Source organism: Ovis aries, chromosome 2 (genome assembly GCF_016772045.2).
Source record: "Ovis aries strain OAR_USU_Benz2616 breed Rambouillet chromosome 2, ARS-UI_Ramb_v3.0, whole genome shotgun sequence".
Classification (NCBI taxonomy): Eukaryota; Metazoa; Chordata; class Mammalia; order Artiodactyla; family Bovidae; genus Ovis; species Ovis aries.
In genome coordinates this window covers 166413702-166428263 of record NC_056055.1, presented here as the reverse complement: position 1 = coordinate 166428263, position 14562 = coordinate 166413702, and the positions used below count along the sequence as shown (strand labels likewise).

At 38.0% G+C, this 14562-nt stretch overlaps 1 protein-coding gene across 3 annotated transcripts in view; it reads left to right on the top strand.

The window, feature by feature from the left end:
- ARHGAP15 (Rho GTPase activating protein 15) overlaps positions 1–14562 on the top strand; it is a 700830-nt gene that overhangs the window by 600943 nt on the left and 85325 nt on the right. The gene's annotated exons all lie outside the window — the stretch shown is intronic.

Here is a 14562-nt window from a genome sequence, read left to right as displayed (position 1 = left end):
GGAGAAAAGGAAAAATACACCCATTTGAATGCAGAGTTCCAAAGAATAACAAGGAGAGATAAGAAAGCCTTCCTCAGCAATCAATGCAAAGAAATAGAGGAAAACAACAGAATGGGAAAGACTAGAGATCTCTTCAAGAAAATTAGAGATACCAAGGGAATATTTCATGCAAAGATGGGCTCGATAAAGGACAGAAATGGTATGGACCTAAGAGAAGCAAAAGATATCAAGAAGAGGTGGCAAAGATAAACAGAAGAACTATACAAAGAAGATCTTCACGACTCAGATAATCACGATGGTACAATCACTCACCTAGGGCCAGACATCTCCAAATGCAAAGTCAAGTGAGCCTTAGGAAGCATCACTACGAACAAAGCTAGTGGAGGTGACGGAATTCCAGTTTAGCTATTACAAATCCTGAAAGATGATGCTGTGAAAGTGCTGCACTCAATATGCCAGCAAATTTGGAAAACTCAGCAGTGGCCACAGGACTGGAAAAGGTCAGTTTTCATTCCAATCCCAAAGAAAGGCAATGCCAAAAAATGCTCAAACTACTGCACAATTGCACTCATCTCACATGCTAGTAAAGTAATGCTCAAAATTCTCCAAGCCAGGCTTCAGCAATACGTGAACCGTGAACTTCCAGATGTTCAAGCTGGTTTTAGAAAAGGCAGAGGAACCAGAGATCAAATTGCCAACATCTGCTGGATCATGGAAAAAGCATGAGTTCCAGAAAAACATCTATTTCTGCTTTATTGACTATGCCAAAGCGTTTGACTGTGTGGATCACAATAAACTGTGGACAATTCTGAAAGAGATGGGAATACCAGACCACCTTACCCACCTCCTGAGAAATCTGTATGCAGGTCAGGAAGCAACAGTTAGAACTGGACGTGGAACAACAGACTGGCTCCAAATAGGAAAAGGAGTACGTCAAGGCTGTATATTGTCCCCCTGCTTATTTAACTTCTATGCAGAGTACATCATGAGAAACGCTGGACTGGAGGAAGCACAAGCTGGAATCACCATTGCTGGGAGAAATATCAATAACCTCAGATATGCAGATGACACCACCCTTATGGCAAAAAGTGAAGAGGAACTAAAAAGCCTCTGGATGAAAGTGAAAGAGGAGAGTGAAATGTTGGCTTAAAGCTCAACATTCAGAAAATTAAGATCATGGCATCTGGTCCCATCACTTTGTGGGAAATAGATGGGGAAACAGGGGAAACAGTGGCTGACTTTATTTTTCTGGGCTCCAAAATCACTGCAGATGATGATTTCAGCCATGGAATTAAAAGATGCTTACTCTTTAGAATGAAAGTTATGACCAACCTAGACAGCATATTTAAAACCAGAGACGTTACTTTGTCAACAAAGGTCCATCTAGTCAAGGCTATGGTTTTTCCTGTGGTCATGTATGGATGTGAGAGTTGGACTGTGAAGAAGGCTGAGTGCAGAAGAATTGATGCTTTTGAACTGTGGTGTTGGAGAAGACTCTTGAGAGTCTCTTGGACTGCTAGGAGATCCATCCAGTCCATCCTAAAGGAGATCAGTCCTGGGTGTTCCTTGGAAGGAATGATGTTGAAGCTGAAGCTTCAATACTTTGGCCACGTGATGGGAAGAACTGATTCATTTGAAAAGACCCCAATGCTGGGAGAGATTGAGGGCAGAAGGAAAAGGGGATGACAGAGGATGAGATGGTTGGCTGGAATCACCAACTCAATGGACATGGGTTTGCGTGGACTCCAGGAGTTGGTGATGGACAGGGAGGCCTGGCATGCTGCAGTTCATGGGGTCGCAAAGAGTTGGACCCAGCTGAGCAACTAAACTGAACTGAATACTAGTTTCAGCCATATTTTAAAGTTCTATATTTCTGAGCAGCATTTCTAGAACCAGAAAAGAGATCTGTGCCCTGAGAGGTTAAAGCAGGAATGGTGGTTTACCATAGCCCAGGACTGAAGAGTGAAAAAAGAAAGAACTTAATTTTTTAAAAACAACACATAAGAACAAGAATCAATCCTAAGATACACAGTTTATACATTTTTAATGGAAGATATCAAGAAGTTAATTACAGATAGCCCTGCATAAATATCAGTGAACTTTACATGTGATACATCTCCATGAGGGTTATTTTCATTTAAGTACGTTAAATTACAAAAGTAGTTGCTAAATTGTCACAGAAATAAACAGATTGGACCTATCGTATGTTTCCCTGTGAGAAATCTCCTAGCCCCTGACTTTTAACCTAGGAGTACTAGCAACAAAGTGAGTTTGTGATGGCCAGCAAATAACACACAGATATGTCCTCATTTTATGTCATCACTATTGTATTCATTTTCTCTTGATGACTCATTATCCTACAGTTCTGTAGCTTAGAAGTCTGGCATGGGTCTTAACTGGGTTAAAATCAAGGTGTTGGCAGGACTGTGTTTTTTTCTGAAGACTCTAGGGAAGAATTCATTTTCTTGCCTTTTCCAGCTTCTAAAAACCACCCACATTCCCCAGCTCATGGACCCCTTCTTCCATCTTCAGGACCAAAAACAAACGGAAACACTATCCTGTATCTCTCGGAACTTTCCTCCATACTCATATCTCCCTCTGGCCACGACCAACAAAGCTCTCTTTATGGAACCATATGATTAGATTGGGGTCCACCAGATAATCCAGGATAATATCCACATCTTAAGGTCCTTCATTTAATCATATCTTCAAAGTCCCTCGGAGAAGGCAATGGCACCCTCCTTCAGTACTCTTGCCTGGAAAATCCCATGGACCGAGGAGCCTGGCAGGCTGCAGTCCATGGGGTCGCTAAGAGTCAGACATGACTGAGCAACTTCAGTTTCACTCTTCACTTTCATGCATTGGAGAAGGAAATGGCAACCCACTCTAGTGTTCTTGCCTTGAGAATCCCAGGGACAGGGGAGCCTGCTGGGCTGCCGTCTATGGGGTCACACAGAGTTGGACATGACTAAAGCGACTTAGCAGCAGCAGCAGCAGGAAAGTCCCTTCTACTATGAAGATAACATGCTCCAGGTTCCAGAGACTAGGACCTGGGCATCTTTGGGGGTCTGTTATTCTGCCTACCACACAAGTTGAGTAGGATATAACATTGCTTAAAAGATAAATAGTTAAAATCTGACATCATCCTCACCAAAGGAATGAAACAACAAATGTTTAATGAATGTCAGCTATGAACAGAGAAGTAGGAAGAGATAAGCAGGAACACAAGGCTGAAAAAAGAAAAGACCCCATAAGTATATTTTTTAAAACTCCATACCTTTAAGAAGTATATCTTCTTATTATGTAAATAAAATTATCAATAATGACTACTTTGCAAATAAGTGCTAAACAGAAGTGAGTTGATTTAATCTTCAAGAAAATTCCATCTATAATTTAGTACAAATCATGATGTGTATGTTCTCCGTCATGTCCAACTCTGCAACATTATGGGCTATAGCCCATTGGGCGCCCCTATCCATAAAGTTCTCCCGACAAGATCTTCCCAACCCAGGGATTGAACCCTGTGTTTTCTTGCATTGGCAGGCAGCTTCTCTTACTACTGAGCCACCTGGAAAGCCCAATAAATTGCGATAAAGATTCAGAAAAGAAAAATATATTAAAGAGAAAGAGGTAAAAAGGTTTTGAGGTGTATTTCGTAGGTTTAGTATCAATAGTAGACTGGAGAATAGTTAACACTGTTGTTAAACCTGTATTCAGTCTAAGTTTCAAATCCCACAGGATGGAAAATACTGTGAAGATATTCATCTGAATCTTAACAGTATGCTGATGTAACACTCCCATTGCCTCCTAAAAGCCTTCTTCACTGTCTTGATTCTATTTTCTTTTTATTTTCAATCATGGTATTGTTTTTAGCATACAGAGCAAAATTTGGCAACAGCTTTGAGTTCTGAATGACTAATGAATTGTTCGTCTGTGTGAAGGATCTCCCTGGTGCAAGCTCTGTGTGAGTCTCTATTCCTCCCTATTCAGAGATGACATGGTTGATTGTGGCGATATCACCCATGTATGCAGACCCAGCTGAAAAGACAAATGAGAGACCAGCATTCCTTTCTAAAACCCCATGCCCTTAAACTATGTCCTTTGTTTGCAGGCGCAATTTGCTGTTTGACAAGCCTGTACTCTGACTCTTCCTTTTTTGTGCAGCCTACATGACCATCTCCTCCTGAATAAGTCACCCTGTTCCTTTTGCTGCAGTTGATCTGTCAGTTATTTTTTCTTAGAGAAGCCCAGAGTTCTGATATACTTGTCGTTCAGGTAACCTTTATTTCAATCCTTTGATGAGAAATTCCAACTTTCTATTTGAAGTTGAATACATAGACAATCCTGAAAAGTCAAATATACAGGCCACAGAGAGCTATAGAATCATTCAAGTTCACAACATATAACTTGATACAATAGCACTTCCCAAAAAGAATAAATATGAGAATGATTTAATTCACATTGGTATAATTTGTTTGCAAATATATTCTTATCTCCACTATGAAAGAATCAGAATTGTAATTGTTTTCATATATTGGAATGGCTAGCTATGTGGAAAGCTTACATTCTGTTGGGCCTCAGATCCCTGAGTTTAGACCTAAAAATTTTAGTATAACTAACATCGAATATTTATTATGAGCCAAGTACTAATCTAAGCACATTAAATGTGTCAATTTCAGCTTTTATAGCAATCCTAGGAGATATGTATTATTATTATCTCTATTTTGCAGAAAACAAAAATTGAAGTGTAGAAAAATTATCTTAGTTTATTCAGCTGTTAAGCAGAGAGACTGGCGTTCAAACCTAGGTAGCACAATGCCAAAGCCATTTTTTAGCTCCCACCAAAGTATATGTCCTCTCTTAGGTCTCATCTTGGAGAATGAAAAAGTGTTAGCTGCTCAGTTGTGTTTGCCTCTTTGCAACCCCAGGGACTTTAGCCCACCAGGCTCCTCTGTGCAGGGATTCTCCAGGCAAGAATACTGGAATGAGTAGCCCTTCCCTTCTCCAGGGTATCTTCCTGACCCAGGGATCAATCCTCACTGTCCTACATTGCAGGCGTATTATTTACTGTATTTACATATTTACTGTATGACCCATCAGAGAAGCCCCAACCTACCATAAGATTGAGCCCAATGAGAAAAGCCAAGATTTAGAATAAATGCTTAAAACAGGCCTAGAACACTGCAGGTTGAATGAACAAACAAATTTGCCACATCATGGATCAAACATTTGAAGGATAAACACAAATGAAGGTACGATATAGAAATCAAAAAAGATAATGACAACAACAGTTGTGATTTGTTGAGCACTAGCTATATACCCAAACTGTGCTAAAGGTTTTCTCTAAGCTACATAACGTAAATACCATGATCAGGCAGCTATCACTCTCTCAATTTTTTTAAATAAGGAAACTAAAACCCAGAAGTTTATGTGGCTTGTCCAAGATCAGACCACTAGTAACTTATAGACCAAGATTTAAATCTAGGTCTCTGGTTCCAGTATCCAAAGACTTAATCTCTTGTATACTAACATACTTTAGTCAGGTAGGACTTAGTCTCTATCAGCAGACATATATCATATGAATCTATAAAGGTGAATCTAAGGTTATATTTTATAATCCAGACAAAGAACTATCTTAGCAAACTCTGAAGGTCTGAGAATATAGGACAACTTCCAGACTTGAAAGCTGAAAATGGAGATTTGCTTCTAGGTATGCAAGCATGGTGCTCTGAGTGTCTATACTTGAATAGAAGTCTTTCTATATAAGAAAGATAGGGAGAAGATCACAAGACTCCCACTACAAGACTCCCATTACTAGAGGGACCCAAGATATACCTGATCTCATCACCACCAAAAAGATTCAAGCAAAAGGGGACCAGTGTTTCACACTGAAGTTAATTTTAGGCTGAGACAAGCTGCAGAGGTGACATGGTTTTCAGGTCCCTCACAGAGAGCATGTAAACTAGTTTCTTAAGTGCCCATCACTGCTAAAGGTCAGACAGACCTTGGATGCCGGGGAGGAACTGAGCTCACAGGTTGCAGTTAAGTGTTCCAAGGATGGACAAGAGACTTGATACTGCAGGAGTCAGCCTCCACCGAAAAGGCTCTTGTATGTATATGTGTTAGTTGCTCAGTTGTGTCCGACTCTTTGTGACTCCATGAACTGTAGCCCAGAAGGCTCTTCTGTCTGTGGAATTCTCCAGGCAAGAATACTGGAGTGGGTTGCCATTCTTTTCTTCAGGGGATCTTTCTGACCCAGGGATCAAACCCACATCTCCTGCATTACAGGCAGATTATTTACCATCTAAGCCTTGCTGCTGCTCAAAGTTCTTAGAATACACCCCTTCTCTGCCCTTAACCACATTCCAGTTTGTTGGGTTTTGTTTTTTTAAATTTATAACATCTACTTTTTTCTGTCTCCTATGCAAAACCCTCAACTTTTTCTGTATTTCTGGAGAAGGCAATGGCACCCCACTCCAGTACTCTTGCCTGGAAAATACCACGGATGGAAGAGCCTGGTAGACTGCAGTCCATGGGGTCACAAAGAGTAGGACACGACTGAGCGACTTCACTTTCACTTTCACTTTTCACTTTCATGCATTGGAGAAGGAAATGGCAACCCACTCCAGTGTTCTTGCCTGGAGAATCCCAGGGACGGGGCAGCCTGGTGGGCTGCCGTCTATGGGGTCTCACAGAGTCAGATGCAACTGGGGCGACTTAGCAGCAGCAGCAGTGCTATTGTATTACTTCTTGGTGTCAGCGCATTTTCTGTGTTATACGTATCATCCTTCTTACTGGAGTATGATAGGAAGGATTTGAAGATCTCTTTGTCATATCACCTCCCAGACCAGTAAAACGCTGTGCAGAAGACACATAAAATCAAGGATACCCATGTGGTCACTTCTGCCTGCCTCTGCCAATTCCATGCATTGGCAAATCCCAAATTTCATGCTTTCAACAGCCTGCACACATTAAGGGAGCCAATGGGTCACTGGAGATCAGGACCCTCTTTAATTGTTTTATGTATTTTAAGTTGCTTTGCACATTGCTGGTTTCTAAAAATGAGTACTTTCTCTCTATCAGCTGGTAAACCAACCTGACTGCCTAAACAGAATGAGTTAACTGGGTTAAAAGATCCCAGGCCAAAGGAAACGATTGACAAATTACTGGAAAATAATTCTTGGGAATACTCATTAGTTCTTCTAGCTTTTACCACACTACCTCCATTCTACAATTATATTTTCTTCAAGAACAATGGGCTTATGGCATACCTACTGAGAAAACGATGTGTCAGAAAGCTAAAAAACATAGTGTATGTTATTGGTTGAACAATAATTGAAAATTACTATGAACAATATTCATGCAATATAATATGTTAAGAACCAGCTTTAGGTTTTGTTTTGAATCATTTTGGCTCAGTGTAAACTGATACTCTCAGATAAAAAATCAAAGTAGAGCACAAAAATGCATATACATGATGGACAAAACTCAAAAATTGGCTCCTTGTTCAAACATGAGGAACTATCACTATTAATGCCTATAAAGAGCCCAAAGATGAGACAAATTGACTATATGCACATGTTAGAAGACTCAAATGATTTTTAATTAATGGACCTCACTACAGACATTACATGATAGATATACTATTTGTTGTTCAGTTGCTAAGTCGTGTCTGATCCTTTGTGACCCCATGGACTGCAGCACACTTGGCTTTCCTATCCGTCACTATCTCCCAGAGTTTGCTAAAACTCATGTCCATTGAGTCAGTGATACCATCCAACCATCTCATTCTCTGTTGTCCCCTTCTCCTCCTGCCCTCAATCTTTCCCGGCATCAGGGTTTTTCCAGTGAGCCGGCCCTTTGTATCAGATGGCCAAAGAATTGGAGCTTCACCTTCAGCATCAGTCCTCCCATCAAATATTCAGAGTTGATTTGCTTTAGGATTGACTAGTTTTATCTCCTTGCTGTCCAAGGAACTCTCAAGAATCTTTTCCAGTACCAAAATTGGAAAGCATCAAGTTCTTCGGTGCTCAACCTTCCTTAGGATCCAGCTCTCATATCCATACATGACTACTGGAAAAACCATAGCTCTCATTATTCGGACCTTTGTCAGCAAAGTGGTGTCTCTGCTTTTTAGTACACTGTCTAGATTTAGTATTGATTGATTTCAAAATTTGCAATTTGTGCAATTCCATTAAATTGGTTCAATTTAATAAAAAAAGTAAAGAACCTCAACTCAGCCTTGCTGATTCATGTACAAACCATGAAGAAATTGCTGGGCCAAGAATACAGAATAATATTTTATAACATTGAATCTTTACTCTCTGTAGTAGCCTTTAATGGTGCAGTGTGAGAATTAATTAAGCTAAATGAATATCTACATTATTTGCTTTGCAACTGAACTGAACTGAAAGTAGAAATATCCAAAGGCAATGATAAAACATATATTTAGGCTTAGTTTAAACTCTTAATTTGAATAAATAAACAGATAAAAAAGTTAAGGAGATGACACTTTTGCATTCTTATTCTTTTGACAGTTATTGAAAAGTTGAATTTTAAAAATACATATATCAGAGAGGCAATTTGCATTTCTCCATATTGGAAAAACTGCTAATAGACTTTCTTTCCAATTTGAAATAACTGTACAATTCCACAAAATAGAAGATGCATGAAGATATTGAAAAAATAAAATGAAAGGAATCACATGAAATGGGCCTGGTGATTGCTAAGTGGTTGCAAACTGTTATTGGGATACACTTTGATGTTGGAACATAGGAAAATTAAAAACTTTTCATTTGAGTATGGTAGTGTTGTTGAGTTAAAGAGGTAGAGGCTGGAGTTCAGGACTGTTAAATTGGCTAGAATTCATGGAGGATGACATAAGAAAAGAAGGAGCTTTGCAAACAGGACTTCCAGAAATCTGCATGGCAGTCTCTATACTGTGTACCTGAGAACTGTGTTATACATGCAAAAGGCTCCATGAGGCCAAGAAGAGATATTCGTTTCAGGATTGAGAGTGGAAGCAGGAGGTCTCTCAGTCCTGAGGTCTCTCAGAACTGAGAGACATTGGAGGTTCAGTTTCGTCAAAGTAGAAAAATCTCTCTGAGCAATTTTTTACATGAGGCCTAAGGAAGGCTGTAGCTATCTAATAAGACATATAATTGAGTTCAAAAATACACAATGGAGTATTACTCAGCCGTTAAGAAGAATTCATTTGAATCAGTTCTGATGAGATGGATGAAACTGGAGCCGATTATACAGAGTGAAGTAAGCCAGAAAGAAAAACACCAATACAGTATACTAACGCATATATATGGAATTTAGAAGATGGCAATGATGACCCTGTATGCAAGACAGCAAAAAAGACTCAGATGTGTATAACAGACTTTTGGACTCAGAGGGAGAGGGAGAGGGTGGGATGATTTGGGAGAATGGCATTGTAACAGGTATACTATCATGTAAGAATCGAATCGCCAGTCTATGTCCGACGCAGGATACAGCATGCTTGGGGCTGGTGCACGGTGATGACCCAGAGAGATGTTATAGGGAGGGAGGTGGGAGGGGGGTTCGTGTTTGGGAGCGCATGTACACCCGTGGTGGATTCATGTCAATGTATGGCAAAACCAATACAGTATTGTAAAGTAAAGTAAAGTAAAAGTAAAAATTAAAAAAAAAAAAAAAGTGAAATAGACCAACCTTAACAGAAAAATAGCCAAGTCTTACAAGACGGAAAGTATCTGACCGAAGCTTAACTATCCTTCATTAAAAACTTCTCTTCCTTAAGGAAAGGCAACCTAATGCAGATTCCATACAATGTATCATAGCCAAAGATACAATAAGGTTGCTGGAGATGTGACAAAGTAGAAGATATGGCCCACAATCAAGAAAAAAAGCAGACAACAGAAACAGACTTGAAGATGATCAGGATAATGAAGTCAGAAAAAAAAAATTTGAAGCAGGTGTTGTAAATGTGTAAAGACTTAAAAGAAAAGATAGTCAAATTGAGCAAACAGAAGGGGAAGTTCAGCATAGAAGTGTAGAAAAAGAGAAGGGGAGGAAGGAAAGAACAGGAAGAATTATTTAACCTAATAAATATTTTAGAACTGAAAAGTAAAATATTGAAAGTAAACAAATTTACTTTATAATAAATGGGCCTAACAATCAATAGGTATTTATATTAGAAAGGGTTGATGAACTTGAGGACAGATGAATAGATATAATCCAGCAAGAAAAACAGCGAAAGAGAAAAAAAGTTTTTTAAAAACAGAATAGAACTTCACTGACTTGCAGAACAAAATCAATGTAACATACTATAATTTGACATAAAGTGGGAGACTAGAAAAAGAGTAACCACAAAAGAATGAGAACTATATAGATATATGAAAAAATAGTCAAAATTTCCCAAATTTTGTGAAAAACTTCAACTTATAAATTTAACAAGCTCAGAAAACCTTAAGCAAAAAGAAAAAGAAATAAAAGAATTACAATACAAAGCAAAAATAAAAACACTAAACTATATATTTTAACTTAAAACCAAAGATGGAAATAAAAATCTTAAAAGTTTGTGGAGAATAAAATGCAATTCATGCAAATATATAGAAACTATAAATTATGACTGAATTTTCATTAAAAACAAAGAAAAAGCATTGTTAAAGTGCTGGTAAAAAGTCAACCCAGTGTCTTGGCACTTTTATTCAAAATTGTACTAGATTTTCTATCCAGTGCATCCTAAGGTAATCTATAAAAACAGTACTGGAAATAATAAGCAAATTTATAAGCACCATAGGATCAAAATCAATTTAAAAAACAATTGTATGTCTGTATATTATTGGGCTTCCCAGGTGGTGCAGTGGTAAATCCACTGCAGTGCAGGAGAGGCAAGAGATATGGGTTTAATTCCTGGGTTAGGAAGATCCCACTCCATTATTCTTGCCTGGAGAATCCCGATGAACAGAGGAGCCTGGTGGGCTACAGTCCATGGGGTCACAAAGAGTCGGACAAGACTGAGTAGATACACACACATACACACACACATTAGCAGCAAACAACTAGAAATGGAAATTTCAAAAGTTTAAATTAAAACTTCCATTAAAAATGGCTTTGAATACTTAGCAATAAATTTATCAAGTCATATAATACTAATACATCAAAAGCTACAAAACATTGCTGAAAATTTACAAGACCTAAATGAATAGAAAAATATACCATGTTCATGGTTTAGAAGATTCAATTTCAGTAAGATGTCAGCTCTACTTAGATTCATCCACAGAGTCAACACAACCAAATTTTCAACAAGCATTTCTGTAGACATGACATGCTGATTCTAAAATGAATAACAGAATGAAAGCAGCTTGGAACATCATAAAAAGAAGCAAAATATTAATGGGCAAAGAAAATCTTTTCAACAAATAGCACTGGAGCAATTAAATAAGAAAATGGAAAAAAGAAAAGAAAAACATTGGTCCCCATCTCACAATATACAAAAGATATATATTGTGAGATGTATATTGCATACAATATACAAAAGATAATTTGAGTTAGACCATAGACTTAGAAGTAACATTTAAGTCTACATACCTTCTAGAAGAAAATATTATAGGACACATTTAAAACCTGGGAAGTAGGCAAAGATTTTTTTGACAAGTCGTAGAAAGCAATAACCTTAAAAGGAAATTTATTATTACTGGATTTTACAAAAATCATCATTTTAGAAAACAAAATGGCAAGCTGTAGATTGGGAAAAAGTGTTTATAATACAGGCATACATGCATGCTAAATTGCTTTAATCTTGTCTGACTCTGCGACTCTGTGGGCTATAGCCTGCCAGGCTCCTCTGTCCATGAGATTCTCCAGGCGAGAATACTGGAGTGGGTTGCTGTTTCCTTCTCTAGGGGATCTTCCCGACTCAGGGATTGAACCCGAGTCTTCTATGTCTCCTGCATTGGCAGGCTGGCCCTTTACCACTAGCACATACATCTGACAAAAATACCTGTATATATGGCTGTATATATATATGTATAAATATATAACAAAATCAGTAAGAAGACAACAGGCAATCCTATTTTTAAAAAGAATGAACAGAAGACTTGAACAAACCTTCAGACAAACAGTGGTCAAAGAAGACATGAAAAGTTTCTTGGCATTAATAATCATCAGGGAAGTGCAGATTAAAACCACAGATTACAACTTTACACCCATGAGAAGGGCTAAAATTAAAAAGACTAATAACAAATGTTGGTGAAAATAGTGAGCAACTAGAATTCTTGTATATTGCTGGTGAGAGTGTAAAATGGTACAACCATTTTGGAAAAATCAAACATAAAAATCAAACATACTCCTACCTATGATCCAAAAATTATACTCCTAGTTATATAACAAAGAACAGTAAAAACATTTGTCAACCAAAAGTCTTATACAAGAATTCACAAACTCTGTTCATCATAGCCAAAACCATAAAAGTGACTCATTTGTTCATCTAAAGGAGAATTTATCAACAAATCACATAATAGAATACTATTAAGCATTAAGGGCTTACCTAGTAGCTCAGATGGTAAAGAATCTGCCTGCAATGCAGGAGACCTGGGTTCGATTCCTGGGTCGAGAAGATACCCTGGAGAAGTGAAAGGAAACCCACTCCTGTATTCTTGTCTGGAGAATCCCGTGGATAGAGGAGCCTGGGGGACTACAGTCCATAGGGCCACAAGGAGTCCAGCACTACTGAGCGATGAACACTTACAATAATCAAGCATTAAAAAAGAAGAATGAACTATCAATGCACAAAATAGCATGATGAATCTTAAAATTTGTTTTGAGGAAAAGAATTCAAACACACAACACTATGTATCTGCATGATCCATTTATATGAAGTTCACAAACGAGCAAAATTAATCTATTATGAGGAGCTCAGAAGAATGGTTGCATATGAGAAGGATGGGGATTGACTGGAAAGATGTCTAAAGGCATTTTTAGAAGTGAGAATGATGTACTAACTTAACTGGGGTGATTGTTACTTGAGTTTATCAAAACTAATCAAGCTATACACTTAAGGTGTATGCATGCCACTGTTTGAATTTTATCTCAATTTTACTTGAGCTAAAAATTAAATGGAAAGTAATTGAAAAATCACTTTGGTTTTTTCATCATTTTCTGTTTTGATTCTCCTGGTTCCAGGAGACATCTCATTCATTGTTCCATTAGTCTTCCATGGTTCCAATGATTCTAATATTGACTCAGAAGGAAAGAAAGTGAAGTTGCTAAGTCACGTCCAACTCTGAGACCCCATGGACTGTAGCCTACTAGGCTCCTCCATCCATGGGATTTTCCAGGCAAGAGTACTGGAGTGGGTTACCATTTCCTTCTCCAGGGCATCTTCCTGACCCAGGGAACGAACCCAGGTCTCCCGCATTGTAGGCAGACACTTTTACCGTCTGAGCCTCCAGGGAAGTCGCAATAATGACTCGAGACCCAGAGTACCAGTTATTAAGGTTTAAAGAAGAAATAGAAAATTTAGACCTGATTGGACTAAGGGATTTCTGTTTTGTGAACACAAAATTTTGGAAGACATGTTTGGTGTACTTGGTAATGTAATCATGAGTTTGGATATCAGAATCAATGGGTAAACCTGCGAATGTATATTGCTCTATTTATCTTTGGACATTAGAGTAAAAAATGAACTAAGTAGGTTATTGGAACTACCTTTCATTCAGCCCTTCTGATTTATCCCAGAAAAATAGATATATTTTTCATTTTCAAATCCTCATAGAAATTCATACCTCTGTAGTATGCCTTGTATTTTAATGCTGACCATGTCATATCACTCTCTTAGCTGGTGTGCTCTTTAAGCTAAAAACAGTTTGTTACCTCACAGCACCTGGAACATTAATTTAAATTGAGTGCTAGGTAAGGATTGAAGTATTTCATAGATTGAATTTTAATTGAACTGGATGAAATAACATTTATAGATAATAGAGTTACAGATCAGGCAATATTAATAGGGATTTGAGGGACTGAATTCATTTGTGCCTTCCTATAACAAAGTTGTTGAATACTTACTAGAAATAAGACACTGAGATAAGAAATTAAAACATCAAAGGTAAATAAGGCATAGTGCTTGTATGCAAAGTTCTACCAGTTTGTCAGGAGAAAAAAATAGTTTCTAACTGATACATAATAAGAAGTGAAAAGTCATGTGGAGAAAGAGGGGCAGAGATGCATTCTTATGAAAATGCAAAGAGGAATAATACGTTTGCCTATCCCCACCCCACCCCACCGCCATTGAAGAGAATTGCTTTCTTTTAGACCAATTTAACTCATTGAATGTATGCATATAGAGAAAGCCTAGATAAAACACTAGTCAGAAATTTTAGGAATTTTGTTTCAACAGTCAAGATGATAACCTTTTATATGGAGAATAGTCAGTATTTCTTCCAGAAATCAAGTGGGAATGAATGGGAAGTGATGCCAAAATTTATTTATTCTTTTTTCCTAACAATCAGAGGATAGCCTGTGAGGAGCTCTGGTTTCTAATCATGTTTATGCCCGTGACTGGATGGATGACCTGTT